The sequence below is a fragment of the Cicer arietinum genome, chromosome 8, assembly GCF_000331145.2.
Source record: "Cicer arietinum cultivar CDC Frontier isolate Library 1 chromosome 8, Cicar.CDCFrontier_v2.0, whole genome shotgun sequence".
Classification (NCBI taxonomy): Eukaryota; Viridiplantae; Streptophyta; class Magnoliopsida; order Fabales; family Fabaceae; genus Cicer; species Cicer arietinum.
This window is the reverse complement of record NC_021167.2, coordinates 20,980,289-20,993,119: the sequence shown is the minus strand read 5'-3', so window position 1 is coordinate 20,993,119 and position 12,831 is coordinate 20,980,289.

Below are 12,831 nucleotides of genomic sequence, written 5' to 3'. Positions count from 1 at the left end.
TGCTGATTGTATTCTTGAGCTACAAGCCTAGCGTTTTTTGTTATTCTGACCACTTCACATTTCTCACTCAGCTTGTTTCTAAAAACACATTTGGTTCCTATTGACTTCTTTTCTTTAGGCTTGGGGACAAGATCCCATATGCCATTTCTTTTGAATTGATTCAACTCTTCTTGCATAACCATTATCCATTTATCATTTAATAGAGCTTCTTCTATAGTTGTAGGTTTAATTTAAGATAATAGTCCCAACGTATATCTTCTTTAAAAGCTAATTTGATTTTCAGATGATCATTTGCACTTTCTATGATTAGAGAGTATGGATGAAAAGATTTTTACTTCCATATAGGTTTAGATTCCTTGTGATCTTGATTGGGAGATTTATTATTTCTTGTTCTTGAGTTATCAGGCATATCTTCTTATTCATTGTAGGCTAGTTTTGTTGGTTCTTCTGATATATTTGATTCCTCTTATATTTGTATATCTATTATGTTTTGCCTAATGATCTTACCCTTTTGATTACCTCCAAAACCTACGAATCCTCCGTTCTTGAAGGTCAGGTTTTAGAACATAGATTTTTCTCCATTTGAATTTCTTTTTGTCAATACCTATTTCTTTGTTATGGTAATTGGGGAAGTCTCTTTGGGGAGATGATCTCTTCTTGTGCCACATGCGTTGAATCTTCCTAGAGATGAAGCATAATTCATGCGTTAAAAGTTCTGGCTTTATGATAAATCTTGAATTTCTTCTGCTGATCAACATTCGTGTTTTCTTTTTATACTTTAGTACCATCATCATTGGTATGAGTAGTGTGTCCATCTTCACCCAAATCCTAGAGTTCAGAATTTTGAGAAATGAAAAAGCTTATGAGTTTGTCTTTCTAGTACTCAAAATGCTTTACATCAAAAAGGGGGGTCTATTGATGTTTTCTCTTAAAACTCTATCACCAAGGTCATACATTATAGAATAATGGATCTTTACTCAACACGTAAGGTGCTCAGGCCTTGAGATCGAGCTCAAATACTAATTGAAGGTTAAAAACCACAAGAAATACGAGTTTGAATTGTATTTTACAGTTTTTAAAAAATTTATTTGATAAACTTGGTAATTAAAAGCTTTGAATGAATAAACAAAGGAAATAAGTAAATCAGAAAGAGATTTATACTGGTTCACCACCAAATCAATAGCTACATCTAGTCCCTTCACCCATAAGGATTTTCTCTAATAATTCAAACCGAATTACAACACTTAACCTCGACCAGTTAAGTCTTCTCAACTTCTAATTTCCATTTACAAACTGTTGAGGAAAAACGGGCACTACTGAGCTAGGTGAATAATGAACGAGTTTGGGTTTTTTTTATGAAAAATATCTCTCACAAGAGGTTTATTACAATGTAATACTTTAAGATTTTGTTTCTCAACACTTAGATAAAATTTGAATAATTCAAAGATGTTGTGTTGATTGATGTGTTGTGTATAGTTGCTATGAAGTTGTTGTGCATTGTTTCTGTTTATTTAAGTAAGGAATCATGTCCTTTTATAGAGTTCTTCATGGTAAAGTATGTGTTCTTAAGGGAAAGGCTTGTGTGCTTTCTTTCAGAAATACATTATCTTCATGGGTTTCAGCATTTTAACTGTTGAAGATAAATGTATTCGTGTAGCTAATAACTGAATCTTAGAAATCACTCCTTGTAACATGAATGAGAACATAGGAAGTAGAGGGTACAAGATCAAATGATAGGATAATATGAGCATTGTCGTACATAGCATTGGAGCATGCATATTTTGGATGAATATCAGAGGATGTGCACAACTTATCTTCTTAGAGGATTATCTATCATTAAATCATTTACTCTCATCAGAGTGTTGACTTTATCAAATACGTTGACTTTTTCAGAATGTTGACTAAGAATTGACTTTCTTCTAAGGGAGATGAATCAAACACTAGATGTAGTCATCAGAGGCAACTTAGTCAGACGTTTTCTTGCATTTTCAGAGGCAACTGAGTCATATACTTGATTTCATCTTCAAAGGCAAATGAAGCACAAACTTATCATATGTGCGTATCACCTGACTTAGAGATGTAGAGCATAAAAAAGAAGTCTAGGTGTTTCTTTATATTGATTTGATAATAAGAGGGTATGACATATTATCCTACATAGACAATTGATCTTGGAAATGCACACTTAATTAAAAAAATTAGTTCATTAAGTTGTTCTCACAAAATACCTTTTGAAGGTGCAAACACGAGAAATGAGATTGAATTGTATTTGACAAAGTTGATAACTTTTTTGCTAATTTGATGAAGGCTAGTTGGTTTTTATGAATTCCTTAGATAAGAAACAATCGAGTTTCGAGGAAGCAAACAATGAAAACATAAATAATTTGACACAGATTTATCCTAGTTAACCACAAATTTGGCTACAACCATTCCCCTTAGGCTTTAATCCACTAATTCAAATACCTTGAATTACAAAACACCTGACACTCCAAGACAGTCTTCCTAAACAGCTTGACAACCCTAGGCTTTTGAGGAACAACACCACCTTGACCCTACAAGCCAAGTTTTCGCAAATATCCTAACAACCCCATACTTTTGAGGAACTAACCACCTTAACCCTACAAGCCAAGTCTTCTCCTGACAACTCCATATTGACGAAGGAACTAAACCACCATACTTTCTCGATTATGTTCGTATTTTATTGTATATAAATTTTGATCAGATCTTGACCATATCTTCTTTTCAACTTGGTCAAATATGTTCTTCAATTATATATCTGAATCAAATCTTATTTTAGACTTTCTTCATTTTAAATTTGAATCAAATCTTATTTCTAAATCAAATCTTATTTTAAATTTTCTTCCAATACACGAATCTTTTTTTCATACTATGTGAAGTCAAATATATTGTTCTCATAAGTTACTTTTGTTATCATAAAAAATCTAAGTATAAAATCAACTTGGTTCCATCACCTTTTGTTATTACCAAAACAAGATAAAGAATTGTTCTTCAAACCATCTTGGTTCTAACAAGATATTCTTAGTTGTTTCTTTGTTATTGCAGTTTTTAAACTTCTTGATGGTGATAGCACTCATCATGAAAGTTTTGGCTTTATAATGCATCTTTTATTGTTTATTTTGATCAATGTTGAGATCATTTCTAGATATTTGACTATGTTCCAGAGTTCAAGATCATGAGAAATGTAGAAACTTATGAGCCAATATTTCTAGTAATTAAATCTTTCTCCATCAAATAGAGGAGGCATGTTAACGTCTACACTTGTAATTAGATTTCAAGAGTTAGTTATAATAACAGAGATCTTTACTTAAATACGGTTATGTGCTCAAATTTGAGACCGAGCTTTGATATCAATTGTAGAATGAGAAATACAAGAAATTGGGGGTTTGAATTGTGTTTTATTTTTAAAATTGTTTTAACAAGATTAAAATAAAGCGATGAAAACAAATCAAATAAACAGGAAAAATAGAACGACACAACCAATTTATCCTAGTTCACCACCAACACGGTATTTATGTTCAATCCCTTCAACCTAAATGATTTAATCCATTAATTCACTAACTGAATTACACTTCCACTGAACACATACTAGTCAAATTGACTCTGTTCAAGTCTTCTCAACCTTCTAGCTTAGTACAATCATGTTGTTGAAGGATATAGCCATTACTGGGCTAAGTTGCAAATGAATAGGTTTAAGGGTTTTCTGAATAACTCTCACAAGAGGGTGTTTACAATATTGTACTCTTAGAAAATATTTCTTAGCAATTGGACAAGACAAAAGATTTTTTCTAGGATTCTAATTCTCATTGAGAGAATGTTACATGTAAGACCCATAATTTTAAAGTACCTTTTATGTATTTTTGGTATATTTTGGATTTTGGCTCGGAGGCTTTTAAGCCAAAGTTAATAATATTTTGGAGTTTTATAATCAAAAAGATACTTCGATGCCAATTAGAATTTCTCGTCGATAAATAAATTGAATTTAACTGCGGTAAATACTTTACGGTTAATTTAAGGCGTTTCGGGTGAAAAGGTAATTTAATAAATATCTAGATTTTGAGATATTTGTTAAGTTATATTTATTTTATATATATATGTTTGCTTGGAGGGAAAAAGAAAGGAAAACTAGAAGGAAGGAAAAGGAAAAGAAAATAGTATATAAAGGAAGGAAGGAAAAAGGAAGAAAGGAAAAACAAAGGAAAGAAATAGAAAGGAAGGAAAACCCAAATTTTCCATCTCCTTCCTCAGACAACCAACCGTGAAACCAAAATTCCATCCTTCTCCATTTCTCGTTTTCGTTGCTTCCTTTTCTTCAAAGCTAGTGACCCAAGGTTGGGTGAGGGTTAGACCAAGGTTTTCGTAACTCCACTCTTCCTCTTTGAGTCGAAAACGAAGAAAAACGGTTTTTGAGATCCAAACACAAACCCCTCCGTTTCTCCTAGATCCAAACCTCATTCCTCGAAGAGATAGAAGGGAAAGTTGCTCACCACCACGCTACGGTGCTAGTGAACTAATTTGGAAGCGGCGTTGCGAGCGGAGATTTTACCGGAATTTCTCGCGGAACCGGAAACTCTCGATAAAGCTAACTTTGAGGTAAGGGCTCCTTCCAAACTTCTAGATTGCATTAGGGACTTATCTGTAGTTGTGTGGGAAGGAAATTGTTAGGGTTAAATGTGTCGATTTGGGGAAAAACCAAACTAGTGCGTTACGGGTAAAACCCTAAGAGTTAGGTTTTGTTTATAGTGATGAATGTTTCGTGGTAAATGAATTTGAATGTCATTGTGTATGATTATGGGTAAATGAAACTTGATGTTTGTTAATTGGTGTGGTTGTTGTGAATTATGGTTTGAATGTGAAAGTATGTTTGAATTTGTTTCTGTGGAATTTGAAAACCATTAGAGTTAAACGAGTATTAAAAATGGGGAATCTTTTAATACCTCGGTTTGCTTAATGTGTATTTGAGGGAAATGCTTAAGTTAACTGGGCGTTGAGAATGGGGAATCTCTTAATGTCTCGGTTACTTAACTATCGTTTTTGAAAATCGTTTCGGTAAATGAGTATTAAGAATGGGGAATCTCTTAATGACTCGTTTACTGAATGTTTTGCGAGAAAACCGTTTAAGTCAAAAGTATATTAAGAATGGGGAATCTCTTAATATGACTGTTTGCTTAACGTTTTGTTTTGAAAATCATTAAGTTAAATCGGTATTAAGAACGGGGAATCTCTTAATGACTTATTTAATTAATGTTGTTTGAAAGTCGTTTAAGTTAAATGGGTATTAAAAATGGGGAATCTTTTAATATCTGCATTTGCTTAACGATTGTTGTGAATGGAGTCTGTGTATGCTCATGCATTTCATTTGGTAAATTGTGTCGACCCGTGATAGGTGACACCTTGGTAAACTGTACGGACCCGTGATAGGTTGTACGTTTGCGATTTACATTTTAGTAAATCGTGTTGACCCGTGATAGGTGACACCATGGTAACTGTACTGACCCGTGATAGGTGGTACATTTACGATTTACATTTTTGGTGAATTGTGCTGACCCGTGATAGGTGGCACCTTGGTAAACTGTACGGACCCGTGATAGGTTGTACGTTTGCGATTTATATTTTAGTAAATCGTGTTGACCCGTGATAGGTGACACCATGGTAACTGTACTGACCCGTGATAGGTGGTACATTTACGATTCCCGCTTTTTCTTTTAGTAAATCGTGTTGACCCGTGATAGGTGACACCTCGGTAAACTGTACTGACCCGTGATAGGTGGTACGTTTATGATTTACGCATTTTAGTAAATCGTGCTGACCCGTGATAGGTGGCACCTCGGTAATTGGTACTTTGGCCTGCGATAGGCGGTACAATTATGATTTACGGCCCTTCGAGGAGGGTTTTGGTTTGGAATTCCGAGTCCATGCATTTTGGCATATACGCATTGCATTAGGGTGCCTGGCACGCGAGTCATGTTTGATTTGAGTTTATGATTGAGTGATTCGAATTTTGATTTATCGTGATAACTGAGATGAAGGTGTTAAGTGCTATGTGTTGTGTATTGTGTGTGAGTATGATGGTTATCGAACCTTTGTGTGTCGTAGTAATCGCGTAGAAATTGCTAAGTGTTAAGTGGTGAACTTGATTAGGAATGACTTAGGTTAATTCATGAATTTTTGGAAAACTGATCAGGGAAATCGATTTCCCAATCGATTGGATGGGTAAACAGGGACTTGGCCAATTCACAAAATCGATTAGCCAATCGATTTTGTAAATCAGCCTTTTTAAAATCCCTTTCGAAATCGATTGCCCAATCGATTAGGCCTTAAGTCAGGGGCTCAGGAACCAATCAATCGATTTACCAATCGATTGAATTCAGCCCAGGATTCTGTTTTCATTAAGAATCCCTCACCAAATCGATTAGGAAATCGATTGGCTCGAAACCAGGGGCTCAGGAACCAATCAATCGATTTACCAATCGATTGAATTCAGCCCAGGATTCTGTTTTCATTAAAAATCTTCACCCCAATCGATTGCCCAATCGATTGGCTCAGTGAAAATCCTCATTTTTAGTTGTATGATTAATTGCTCATGAATCTATCCATGTTTTGTTTTATCATGTGTTAATTAGGAGATCGAGAACTGCATTTTACCTTCATTTTCATTGGCAATGTAATGTATGAACTTTTCGCACATTGAAAATCCTGTTAAGGTGCATGCTTAGTTAAAAAGTTGTTTTGAGCATTCAAAAACTTAATTGCTATGTGTTAACTGTTATTTTCTGGTTGGTGACCCTTTACACTATTGTGGAAATCTGGGCTTTGCCCTCAGATGAGAGTCAGGACGGCCCTACTGGTTCGTACCCTACGGACAGGGATGGAGATGGGAATGCTTGACTGCGGTTGTGTTAGGAGGATCTCACGGGGCGCGTGGAGATTACTCAGGGTGTATAGTTTTTGGTAGGATGATCAGATTAGGATGATGTATAGGGACTAGGGGTCCTTCTTTTTGGTTTGGAGTATTTTAGTTTTGGAAAACTGTACTTATACAAATATTATCAGTTTTATATCATCTTTGAATGGGTTCCATGTACCATTTGATGTTTATGTAGAAATGTTTTGGATTTGTAATTGGAGAAACTTTTCCGCTGCTTGTAAATTATAATGACTCAATTATTTATCCAAAAGCATTTCCTGATTTATTCTTTGTTCGTTTTAATTACTTTTAGAAAAAAAAAAATATACCCTCGCTTTGAAAAACGGGGTGTTACATTGTGGTATCAGAGCATAGGTTTAGTTTTCTTTGGGAGCTGTGGAACCTTGGTTATAGATTGTAGGTCGACCTATAAGTTAGGAGTTGTTATCTGATCATGTGTCGGTTTAGGTGACTTGAGTTGTCAAGTCCAATTTAATTGTGTGTTGTTAGTCGGACGTTAGTTTAGAATTATTTGAAGTAGTGTTAAAACTCTACTTGATGATGGTTCTTATAGGAAACCATGCCGCCCAGAAGGAATGACGCTCCGAGAGCCAACGCTAGGAATGACCAAATGGCGGAGGCTATGAACAACATGGCTGCTTCTGTCGCTGCACAGACCGCTGCCAAGACTCAACGGGATCTTGAAAAGAGGGGAAGAGAGATCCGTGCTGCAGAATCAAGAGGGTTGGAAGACTTCCGTCGTTACAATCCTCCTAAGTTCAAGGGGGATGAGGGTTCAGAGAAGGCGGATCAATGGATCCAAGAAGTGGAGAAAATCTTTGATATGATTAACTGCCAGGCTGGAGTGAAGGTCAGCTATGCCACGTATATGTTGCTAGGGGATGCTGAATACTGGTGGAGGAGTGCAAGGTTGTTGATGGGAGCAGCCCACGAGGAGGTGAACTGGGAATCGTTCAAAAGAAAGTTTTTAGACAAATACTTTCCGATGAGTACCAGGACTAAGTTGGGTGACGACTTTCTGAAACTTCACCAGGGGAGCCTGACTGTGGGCGAGTATGCTGCTAAATTTGAATCACTATCGAGGCATTTCAGGTTCTTCCGTGAAGAAATTGATGAACCGTTCATGTGTCATCGTTTCCAAGACGGATTGAAGTATGAGATTCAAGATTCCGTCTTACCTTTGGGAATTCAACGTTTCCAAGCGCTGGTAGAGAAATGTAGAGAAGTGGAAGATATGAAGAACAAGAGGGCTAGCCGAGTTGGGAATTTTAATTCGGGAGGCCCTAGTCGGGCGACTTATCAGAATAGGGGAAAACAAGTGGCTAAACCTTATAATCGCCCCCAGAATAACAACGGTGGACCGAGTCGCCCAGGGAACCAGAATTTCGGAAGGCAAATGGGGCAAGTGCTTCGATGTTTCCGATGTGGGAAAGAAGGACACTATGCTAGTGCTTGTACCACTAACATCCCCATCTGTCACAATTGTCAGAAGTCGGGGCACATGGCAAGGGAGTGCACGGCTCCAAAGGTGGAACCAGTGGTGAATGTAGCTAGGGCTACCCGTCCTACTGCTAGAGGACGCATTTATTGTGTGAATGCTGAAGAGGGAAATCCATCTGGTAATCTGATTCAGCGTGATTGTGAGATTGCAGGTAACACTCTAACTGCACTCTTTGATTCGGGGGCAACCCATTCCTTCATTGCTATGGACTGTGTGAATCGCTTGAAGTTATCTGTGTCTGCTTTACCTTTTGATTTGGTTGTTTCCACGCCTGCTAAGACCTTAACCGTAAATTCAGCATGTTTACATTGTCGAATGACTATTCAGAATAGGGATTTCTTGGTTAATCTAATTTGTTTACCGCTACAATCACTCGAGGTCATCCTCGGTATGGATTGGATGTCTTATCACTATGTGATCTTGGATTGTGCTCGGAAATTGGTTCTTTTCCCCGAACCAGGAGTTGTTAAGTATTTAGCTGCTAACAAACTCCGAGTGTCGCTAAGTGAAGGGACTCATGAGTTTTTGTCTCTAGCAAATGTAGAGGCAAAGATAAATGTGGAAATAGAAGATGTGATACTTGTCAACGAGTATCGGGATGTATTTCCAACGGAAATTCCAGGATTGCCACCGGTAAGAGAAGTGGAATTCTTCATTGATTTGCACCCAGGAACGGGACCCATTTCAATGGCACCTTATCGAATGTCGCCATTGGAATTAAATGAGCTCAAAGGCCAAATTGAAGACTTGTTGGAGAAGAAATTCATCAGACCAAGTGTATCACCATGGGGTGCTCCAGTTTTGCTAGTTAAGAAGAAGGACGGAAGCTCGCGCCTATGTGTGGATTATAGACAGCTCAACAAGGCAACTATCAAGAATCGTTATCCTTTGCCACGAATCGATGATTTGATGGATCAATTGAGAGGGGCCGCGATATTTTCGAAGATTGACTTGAAGTCGGGTTACCATCAGATCCGAGTAAGGGAAGGAGACATTCAGAAAACAGCTTTCAGAACCCGCTACGGACATTATGAATACCTGGTTATGCCGTTCGGAGTTACCAATGCACCGGCAATTTTCATGGACTACATGAACAGGATCTTTAATTCGTTCCTTGATAAATTCGTGGTGGTATTCATTGATGATATATTGATTTATTCAAGGACCGAAGAAGAGCATGGAGAACATTTGCGACAAGTTCTTGAGATTTTACGCGAGAAGCGATTGTATGCCAATCTGTCGAAGTGTGAATTTTGGCTAGAGAAAGTGAATTTCTTGGGACATGTGATAACCAAGGAAGGAATCGCTGTAGATCCGGCTAAGATTGAGGCGGTTCTTGCTTGGAAACAGCCTCAGACTGTCACTGACATACGAAGTTTTGTGGGACTGGCAGGGTACTACAGGAGGTTTATCGAAGGTTTTGCTAAGATTGTGGCTCCACTGACACAACTTACCAGAAAAGATCAACCGTTCGCATGGACGGAGAAGTGTGAAGAAAACTTCCAGTTACTGAAGAGGAAATTGACGACCTCACCTGTATTGGTGTTACCGCAATCAGAAGAACCCTATGAAGTTTATTGTGATGCATCCCACCAGGGGTTAGGATGTGTTCTGATGCAACACAAGAAAGCTGTGGCTTATGCCTCGAGACAATTGAAGATTCACGAAAGGAACTATCCTACTCATGATTTGGAGCTTGCCGCGGTTGTTTTTGCATTAAAGATCTGGAGGCATTATTTATATGGGTGCACGTTCACCGTGTTCAGCGACCATAAGAGCTTGAAATATTTGTTTGATCAGAAGGAGTTGAACATGCGCCAGAGACGATGGATGGAGACTCTCAAGGATTTTGATTTCACACTGCAGTACCACCCTGGGAAGGCCAATGTAGTGGCGGATGCGTTGAGCAGAAGAAGTGTATCGGTGTCTTCACTAATTATGGCTAGACAACAAGAGTTGTGGGAAGCTTTTAGAGACTTGCACTTGAACGTAGAGTTTGCACCGGGAATTTTGAAATTCGGAATGATTAAGATCTCGAGTGGATTACTTGAAGACATTGCGAATTCTCAGGATGACGTCTTAATTCAAGAGAAGAGGAATCTAATAGTACAAGGGAAGACGACTGAGTTCAAGATTGGGGCTGATAATGTTTTGCGGTGTAATGGTAGGATTTGTGTACCAGAAATTACAGATATGCGGAAAACGATTTTAGAAGAGGCGCATAAGAGTAAGCTGAGTATTCATCCTGGGGCAACAAAGATGTATCAGGATTTGAGGCAGAATTATTGGTGGCCAGGAATGAAGAAACATGTGGCGGAATATGTATCCACTTGTCTAACTTGTCAGAAAGCGAAGGTGGAACATCAGCGACCTGCTGGAATGTTGCAACCTTTAGATATACCTGAATGGAAGTGGGACAGCATTTCCATGGATTTTATAACCGGATTACCAAAGACAAGGAGGAAGAATGATTCTATATGGGTGATAGTGGACCGACTGACTAAATCTGCTCACTTTTTACCGGTAAGGACCACCTATAAGGTAGATCAGCTAACGGAGATCTACATTGCTGAAATTGTGAGGTTACACGGGGTACCATCGAGCATTGTATCAGACCGTGATCCGAAGTTCACATCGCATTTTTGGGGAGCATTGCACGAAGCGTTGGGAACGAAGCTACGATTGAGTTCAGCTTACCATCCACAAACGGACGGACAGACTGAAAGGACAAATCAGTCCTTGGAAGATCTGTTGAGAGCATGTGTTTTAGATGATAGAGGAAGTTGGGATGATGTACTTCCGTTGATTGAGTTCACTTACAACAATAGTTTCCACGCAAGTATTGGAATGGCACCATATGAGGCTTTATATGGGCGCAAGTGTCAAACGCCCTTGTGTTGGTATAAAGACGGTGAGAATATGATTGTCGGACCAGAGATGGTGCAACAGACCACAGCTAAAGTAAGGAAGATCAAGGAGAAAATGAAGACTTCACAAGATCGCCAGAAGAGTTACGCGGACAAGCGTCGCAGACTTTTGGAATTCGAACAGGGTGACCATGTATTTCTGAGAGTCACACCTACTACTGGAGTAGGTAGAGCCTTGAAATCGAAGAAGTTGACTCCGAAATTCATTGGACCATATCAGATTTCTGCACGAATTGGGCCGGTTGCTTATCGGATTGCATTACCTCCGATACTGTCCAATATCCATGACGTGTTTCATGTGTCGCAGTTGAGGAAATATCTCGCAGATCCATCTCACGTGATCGAACCAGACACAATCCAGCTAAAGGATAACCTGTCGTTCGAAGTACCACCCGTGAGAATTGATGACAGGAAGATTAAGCGGTTGAGGACCAAGGATGTTTCGTTGGTCAAGGTGATCTGGAACCCAATTACTGGAGATGCGACTTGGGAACTGGAGAGCAAGATGAGGGAACAACACCCAGAGTTATTTATCGATGCATAGTTTCGAGGACGAAACTAATTTTAGGGGGGGAGTAATGTAAGACCCATAATTTTAAAGTACCCTTTTATGTATTTTTGGTATATTTTGGATTTTGGCTCGGAGGCTTTTAAGCCAAAGTTAATAATATTTTGGAGTTTTATAATCAAAAAGATATTTCGATGCCAATTAGAATTTCTCGTCGATAAATAAATTGAATTTAACTGCGGAAAATACTTTACGGTTAATTTAAGGCGTTTCGGGTGAAAAGGTAATTTAATAAATATCTAGATTTTGAGATATTTGTTAAGTTATATTTATTTTATATATATATGTTTGCTTGGAGGGAAAAAGAAAGGAAAACTAGAAGGAAGGAAAAGGAAAAGAAAATAGTATATAAAGGAAGGAAGGAAAAAGGAAGAAAGGAAAAACAAAGGAAAGAAAAAGAAAGGAAGGAAAATTTCAAAACTTCATCTTCTTCCTCTAACCGTGACCCATTTTTCTCCTTTCTCCCATTTTCGTTTTCGTCGCTTTCTTTTCTTCAAAACTAGTAACCCAAGGTTGGGGGAGAGTTAGATCAAGGTTTTTGCAACTCCACTCTTCCTCTTTGATTCGAAAACGAAGAAATACGGTTTTTATTTTTGGTGGATTGTGCTGACCCGTGATAGGTGGCACCTAGGTAAACAGTACTGGTCTGTGATAGGCGGTACGTTTACGATTCCCGCTTTTTCTTTTAGTAAATCGTGTTGACCCGTGATAGGTGACACCATGGTAACTGTACTGACCCGTGATAGGTGGTACATTTACGATTTCCGCTTTTTCTTTTAGTAAATCGTGTTGACCCGTGATAGGTGACACCATGGTAACTGTACTGACCCGTGATAGGTGGTACATTTACGATTTCCGCTTTTTCTTTTAGTAAATCGTGTTGACCCGTGAT